This window comes from Hyperolius riggenbachi, chromosome 3 (assembly GCF_040937935.1).
Source record: "Hyperolius riggenbachi isolate aHypRig1 chromosome 3, aHypRig1.pri, whole genome shotgun sequence".
Taxonomy (NCBI): domain Eukaryota; kingdom Metazoa; phylum Chordata; class Amphibia; order Anura; family Hyperoliidae; genus Hyperolius; species Hyperolius riggenbachi.
This window is the reverse complement of record NC_090648.1, coordinates 342,262,482-342,268,853: the sequence shown is the minus strand read 5'-3', so window position 1 is coordinate 342,268,853 and position 6,372 is coordinate 342,262,482.

Below are 6,372 nucleotides of genomic sequence, written 5' to 3'. Positions count from 1 at the left end.
GCCGCTCGTGCGCGCGCACCCGCCGCTCGTGCACGCCGCCGCCCACTCGCCCAGAGATCAATGAACGGGAAAATCCATTCCCGTTCGTTGATCTAAGCCCCCGCAATGATCTGCTGCTTCTTTCAGAAACAGCGAGATCATTGTGAGTCTCCCAGCCTCCTACTGCTTCCTGTAAGCGTCCTTCCGGACGCTTACAGGTCGCATGTAAACAAACACTCTGTGGCCATCTTGTGGCCAAATAGTAAACTACACCCTAAAAGCATTTTACATATACAAACATTACATTTACACAATAAATTAACTAATTACCTCCCACACTCCCCAATTTTTATTTTTATTTTGTAATTAAAAAAAAAAAAAAAAACAATAAAAAAAAAACCATAAATAGTTACCTTAGGGACTGAACTTTTTAAATATGTATGTCAAGAGGGTATAACACTGTTACTTTATAAACTGCGGGCTTGTAATTAGGGATGGATGCAAAACTGAAAAAAATGCACCTTTATTTCCAAATAAAATATTGTCGCCAAACATTGTGATAGGGACATAATTTAAATGGTTTTATAACTGGGACAAATGGGTTAATACATTTCATGGGTTTTAATTACAGTAGCATGCTTTATTTAAAAACTATAATGGCCGAAAACTGAAAAATAATAATTTTTTACCACATTTTTTCCAATTTCCCCATTAAAACACATTTAGAATAAAATAATTCTTGGCATAATGTCCTAAAGAAAGCCTAATTGGTGGCGAAAAAAACAAGATATAGTTCATTTCATTGGGATAAGTAATAATAAAGTTATAGATGAATGAATGGAAGGAGCGCTGAAAGGTGAAAATTGCTCTGGTGGTCAGGGGGTAAAACCCCTCAGTGGTGAAGTGGTTAAACTTCTTTTTTTGCAGCTCCTACTATGCAGATTAGTTAGGGAGTGGGATGTGAGAGGAATACCTTCACAAGGTTCCCCCTGCTGGTCACGTAGTTTATGACTATGTGTGACCGAACCCTCTCTCCTGTCTATGGCTGAATTGTATAGCTCCTGCTTGATTTGGTATTGCAGACATAGGTGTGAGTTATTTGCACTTTTTATTGGCTGACTGGCAATCTGCAGACCTATATAAATGGCAGAGCGCTGTCTGGGAGTGAGCTTTTGTTCCTTTTGTGTTTGGCAATCAGCTTGAAGGGGTAGTGTGGGTGAATTGCCTGGTGGTGGCAGCTCCGGGACTCGCCTGTGCTTCCCCTTTGGTGCTGCATGCGGGTTTGGGGGTCCTGGGCAGTGGCAGAGCCCGGGACCCCCACCTGTCTTGTGCACCAGTGATTGTGTGTTTTGAAAAATCAAAATGAAGTAAGGCAAAGAAAATAATTGGGAGCTACTATTTTGATATCGATCTTTGGACAAAGCAACTGACGAGAGACAAACATTACCAAACAAGTGACTAGGGACAACTATTACCAAACAACTGACCAGGGATAACTATTACCAAACAACTGACCAGAGACAACCATTACCAAACAACTGAACAGAGACAAACATTACCAAACAACTGAACAGAGACAACCATTACCAAACAACTGAACAGAGACAACAATTACCAACCAACTGAACAGAGACAACCATTACCAAATAATTGATCAGAGACAACAATTTCATACAACTAAACAGAAACAACCATTATCAAACAACTGACCAGAGACAACCATTACCAAGTAACTGACCAGAGACAACCATTACCAAACAACTTAACAGACATAACAATTAGCAAACAACTGACCAGAGACAACCATTACCAAACAACTGAACACAGATAACCATTACCAAACAACTGAACAGAGACAACCATTACCAAACAACGACCAGAGACAACCATTACCAAACAACTTAACTGACATAACAATTAGCAAACAATCAACCAGAGACAACCATTACCAAACAACTGACCAGAGACAACCATTACCAAACAACTGACTAGAGACAACCATTACCAAACAACTGACTAGAGACAACCATTACCAAACAACTGAACAGAGACAACCATTACCAAATAATTGATCAGAGATAACATTACCAAAACACTAAATTGAAACAACCATTATCAAACAACTAACCAGAGACAACCATTACCAAACAACTTAACATAGTAAATGACTGCCTAGAGAAAACATGCAGCAGTGAATAGTCAGCTGTATTGGGCAATTCTATCTACTATAGCTAGGAGAGGAAGCACCACACACCACTCTGCTAAGATCACCCAGGAGCTGTACAATGGTTCAGCCAGGCCAGTAACACATACTTTAAAGGAGAATCCACTCAACTGGGTGATTATAGGATGCCAATCTTTATTCAAACATGGTTGTGAACAGAGACACAGAAGCTCACGTGTATCAGAGTTGCAATCGCTCCTTAGTCATAGCTATGACTAAGGAGCAATTGCAGCTCCAATACACATCAGTTTCTATGTCTCTCTTCACATTCATGTTTAAATAAATATTGTACTCTTTTAATCACCCAGTTGAGTGGATTCTCCCTTAACCTCCTGAGCGGTATGCCCAACGCTGTGTAGTGCAGGAAAAATAAGCTGAAAGCGGTATGCCCGACACAATGTCGGGCATGCCGCTCAGGAAGTTTTCTACAGCTCTCAGTGCTCCAAAGATAGGTTAGCTAGCTATACGTGACTTGTATAGCTTAGCTAACTATATGAGACCCAGCATAAATCCCCCCCCCCCCATCTCCCCATCTGTCAATGTATTTATTTATCCATCCCTCCCTCCCTTCCTCCCTCCCTCTACCGCTCTATCATAGTGCCGCTGAGTTATTCTCCCCCCTTCCCCCGTATCTCCCCATGGGTCCCCGCATCTATCTCTCCCTCCCTCGCTATGTCATAGTGGGTGGCCGGCACTGTCACTCACCCTGCCTTTCGCCCGCGCCGATCACCCGCTCTGGTCTTCTCTGTTCACTGTACTGGGACACGGCAATGATGTCAACCGGCATGCCATGTCCCAGTACAGTGAACACAGACGACCAGAGCGGATGATATATATACGGGGGGGGGGGGGGGGGGCGGCAGCAGCGAGGCGGCGGATGTGGCAAACTCAGGCCAGTTCCTAAGAGATTTCATGCTGAAATCAATCTGGAATCGGCCTGCAGTGTATGGGCAGCTGACAGATCTCTCTCCAATCAGAGAGATATTTGTCTCTTGTTCAAATCTGCCCATCATGGCCACCTGTACATTTGTATTAGCGCAGGTTGAGCTGCTGCACCTCAGAAATGTAAATGATTGGAGATTTTGGGAAGTAATTTTGAAATTTTAGTTTTGATTTGATTTTGTGTTTCAAGCTTTTATTATACTCAAAATGTACACTAGACACTTGCTTGACACATTTTTGTAAGTTACAGGAAAAAGGGCTATGGAAATTTATTGGATCACTTTTTGCACAGAAATCCAGCAGAAACTGAACGCCAGGGAAGTTAAGGAGGAGGCAGGAAATTTGGGCTCATGAGGCAGGTGGACAAAAAGGGCGCCGCCATTCACTCCCATAATAAATATCGTTTAATGGGCGTCCAACAGGAAAAAAGGGCGCCGGAGAAAAATAACGTTTTAAAAGCGGCGCCCGGAGACTTTTAATGTTTTATAACTGCTTCTCATGATTACACATTATTTAATGATTTATAATTTTTTAAACATTATTTTTAAACGAAAAACAGTACAATATTTGTTTAAAACATTATTTTTAAATGAAAAACAGCACAATATTTTTTGAAACGTTATTAATGTTTATCACAGGGGGGTCTTAGGTTTAGGCACCACCAGGGGGGGTCTTAGGTTTTGGCACCACCAGGGGGGTCTTAGGTTTAGGCACCACCAGGGGGGTCTTAGGTTTAGGCACCACCAGGGGTCTTAGGTTTAGGCACCACCAGGAGGGTCTTAGGTTTAGGCACCACCAGGGGGGTCTAGGGGTTAGGGGTAGGTACAGGGAGGGTTCTGTGTGAGAGTAGGGTTAGGTATAGTTTTAGTAAAATTCTTATTAATGTTTTATAAAACGTTATTATACATTTCACTTTTTAAACAGGGAAGATTAACGTTTTTACAATTGCCAATTTCTTACACATTATTTAATGATTTATAACTTTATAAAACATTATTTTTAAACGAAATATAGCACAATTTTTTTTAAAACGTTATTTATGCTTATCGTTTAAAACCCTGTGCCCTTTTTTCCCGACGCCCTTTTTTAAAGTACGCAGTTAAGGAATTCGATCTTCTATATTTGTTTTTAATTTGAAGTTTTAATTTGTCATTGATACTAGAAAAAGGTTTAGTATGTTTATATTTGTAGACATTTAAAATGTTTTAAGTTATTTTACACTGAAAAACATAATTTCTAACTGCTCAACCTAAAAGGTTGAAAAGCACTTTAGTACAGTAAGTAGAACCCTGATGTCAGTATGCATTTAGGCTACCTTTTAGCTCAATTTTTTGCATGTCAGATTACTTCAATGTAGTTGAAAGGGTTATATTAAAATGCATTGCAGAGCAGTAAGGTTCAGTTTATGTGAGATCTATCAACAGCTTGAAAAATTCTATCCCGCTTCTGTGCCCTGTATGCACCAGAATAACCTGTCACAATTGTTTTAGTTGGCATTACTCGCTCTAGGCTGAGTGATATATTGATTTCTAGACAGAATGTGATCCTAAGCTCCAGTGTCCAGTTTCAAAGGAGTGTACACTTCGTTTCATGCCATTGCTTTTATCCATTCCCCATCATACACAATGTCTTACATTTATCTCTAGACAGAATTCATCTACATCAAGCTGGCTTTCCTGTCTTGCTGGTCACAGAGTGTTGGTAGAGACAATTGTAAACAGGCAACAGGGGCAACAAAACATTTTAGGAACATTAAAATGTTATCAGGATGAATCATTTTGCTCATATTTTAGGTTATTGCTCATCACTTTTCTCACACTGTGGGTGGGGGGGGGGGGGGGGTGCATGCATGAACCAGCAGGCAGCGCACAGCATTTTTACTTACCATTTTTTACGGCTGTTACATAGCATGGGTTGCGCAGTTAGTGCAACCTGCGTTACCTGGGTAACACATGCATTCCTACAGTAATGCACATTATGTATAGCATAATACATGTGCATTACCCAGATAACGGAGGTTACACCAATTGCACAATGCACCCCTATGTAACTGCTGTAAGTCCTGGTAAAATTTTCCACTGGTTCCTGCATCAACCCTACTGTGTGCTAATTTTTATATCCATTTTATCATGGAGAGTACAGTGTTTTTTTATGCCAGCAAGAAATATTACAGTCTTGATTACTGTATTGTTTTGAAGTATTAAAGTATTCAAGAGCTGTTATCATTTCATTTAGTGCCAGTATCTTTTTCACATAGTAATAAAGAACTAGGATTTATGAGTAGTGCATTTTTCACTTCAGGGATGAAGCTAATGGTGTCCATACATGGTACAATTTTTTTCATTGTTTTTTATTAGATACTTTTGTTCGATTATTCCGTTAGATCGAATATAAAGATTTTTCCAACATGTCCGATCAGATTTTTATTGAAAAAAACAGGATAATCAATTATTTTTTCTTGATGGAAAAAAGATTCTTTAAAACTTTCATTCAATTCGATCGTTTTGGTCGAATAAACAGGAAAATGTAATGTTTTTATTGTACTGCGTATGGTCACCATAAGGATAATGGTAATGCAGATTATCCCTTGCGATATATAAAGCAAAGGAGGTGAGAAGTGGTCTGTGGTCACCACCTGCAGAACCATTCCTTTATTGGGGATGTCTTGCTAATTGCCTATAATTTCCACCTGGCGGCTATTCGATTTGCACAACAGCAGGTGAAATTGATTGTCAATCAGTGTTGCTACCTAAGTGGACAGTTTGATTTCACAGAAGTGTGATTGACTTGGAGTTACATTGTGTTGTTTAAGTGTTCCCTATATTTTTTTTGCGCAGTGACACCTATGTATGCATTAGTTTATGCTTCTCTTCACTTTGATAATTGATAAATTAAAGGACTGATTTCATCACTATTTTTTCTGATGAACTGCTTAGTCCTTCACTTTATAAATGTGAAAACAAAAACTAGCAACAGATAATCAAACCTGTAGTAAATGTACGGCCTCTTGCACACTGCAAGCAAATCAGATTCAGATTCAGATTTTTAATCTGTTTTTACATCCGATTCCGATTCAGATTTTTAATCTTAACTGCATGCTGCGTTTTTTGATCCGTTTTTCTGTTGAATGTATTCAAGGAAAATCGGAATCGGAAACGGAATCGGAATCGGAAAACGGATTTGCAGTGTGCAGGGAGCCTAAAAGTGGTGAGCAAGGCATAAACGTG